This window comes from Centroberyx gerrardi, chromosome 19 (genome assembly GCF_048128805.1).
Source record: "Centroberyx gerrardi isolate f3 chromosome 19, fCenGer3.hap1.cur.20231027, whole genome shotgun sequence".
Taxonomy (NCBI): Eukaryota; Metazoa; Chordata; class Actinopteri; order Beryciformes; family Berycidae; genus Centroberyx; species Centroberyx gerrardi.
The window spans coordinates 16,179,610-16,181,418 of NC_136015.1; positions in this window are offsets into that span (position 1 = coordinate 16,179,610).

Consider the following 1,809-nt stretch of genomic DNA (forward strand, 5'->3'; position numbering starts at 1 on the left):
GTGTGTGTGTGTGTGTATGTGTGTGTGTGTGTGTGCATGTGTGTGTGTCTGTCTCTTACCTACTAATTGAAATGCGATGAGGTGTGAAACACCCCTTTAAAAGACCTATCACCGGGTGTGAAGCTGGTGTGTACGTGTGCATATGCGTGCATGTGTGTGTGTGCAATGCATATCAACTCCTTTTGACCACAGATACAATAAAGTGTGTGTATGTGTATGTGTGTGCCTACTTGTATGCATGTGTGTGTGTGTGTGTGTGTGTGTGTGTGTGTGTGTGTGTGTGTTAAAAGCAAGTGTGTGAGTGCCATACACAAGTAGGGATGTGCCTGTTTGTGTGCATGCAATATGCAACAATTAAATGTGTGTATGGGCAATGTAAAGTGTCATAGAGTGTCATACAAGCATGCATACAAAAAAACAATGTGTGTGTGTGTGTGTGTGTGTGTGTGTGTGTGTGTGTGTGATACAATAATAAATTAGTATCATTGTGCAGATGCCCACAACAATAAAACGTGAATGTTTGGTCTCACCATATGTCTGTGTGTGTCTGAATGTGTTTCTGTGTGTGTGTGTGTGTGTGTGTGTGTGTGTATAATTTCATTTTGCTGTCTCAGCCTCTTGTTAAGGAGCCATTTAGAGCTCAGGTTGAGTTTCCACACGGCTTCCTGACATTTCTCTCTCTCTCTCTCTCTCTCTCTCTCTCTCTCTCTGTCTGTCTCTCCTTCTCATTGTCTCTCTCTGACTTCCACCACCTCTTCTCCATCTCTGTCTCGTTATCTCTCTCTGTCTCTTTCTGCCTCTCTCGCCTCATCTTCTGCTATTCTCTCTCTACCACTCTCTCTCTCACTCCTCTCTCTCTGCCTAGGTGTGGTTCATCCACTAGTGTTTTGGCAGCAGGATGGCCTTGTTCCCGCGTTCGATCCCCATTGCGGTCACAGACCCAGTGACAAAAGACATACAAAAAAATGTCACTGTACTTTATATTCCTCTACACGGTGTAGCACCTGGTAAACAGCAGTTGTTTCAATAAACTGCAGTTAAATATGGATAAAAAAAAACATGTCCTTGGAAGATACACTGATGTTGGCTAAATTCAGTACTAATACAGCAGATATTACAGCATTCAGCAGAGTATTTGATCTAGTGAAGTAGCGAGTATGAGGTTATGAGGTTTTCACTTCACAGCAGGAATATTTTAGCTAATTATCAGAGTTCAGAGCAACTTTGTTATGCTAATAGATGATATTCAGTCGGAACAGCCTACTCTAGAAGCATGCACTGCATATTTGTGTGTGCTTGTGTGTGTGTGTGTGCTTAGGATTTTGTAATCTGTGCGTGTGCGAGTGTGTTGCTTTAAATTTTTTGCCAACATTTTAACTGTGTGTGTGAGAGAATAAGGGAGAGAGTTACACATGTGAGAGTATATGAGTATAAGCTTTGAACTGTATATGTTTGCATATAGATGCTTATGTGCGTGTGTGTGTGTGTGCATGCGTGTATGTGTGTATATAAAGCCCGACTATCAGATTGGTGAAGCGTGATATTATACTCTCAGCTCATATACATATTCATCCATTTACACACACACACACACACACACACACACACATTCATAGGCACTTGCCCTCGAAGGCTCTATTAAAAATGACACGTGATATCATCAGGCATAAATATCCATATTTAAATATATATGGGAGCATCTGAAATCCATTTCACTATGAGCTTATTCTTTTTTTTCCCAGAGAGAGGTTGTGTGATAAACATGTCAGGATACACAGTGTGTTACAGCGGTCTGTCCTGCACAAATCA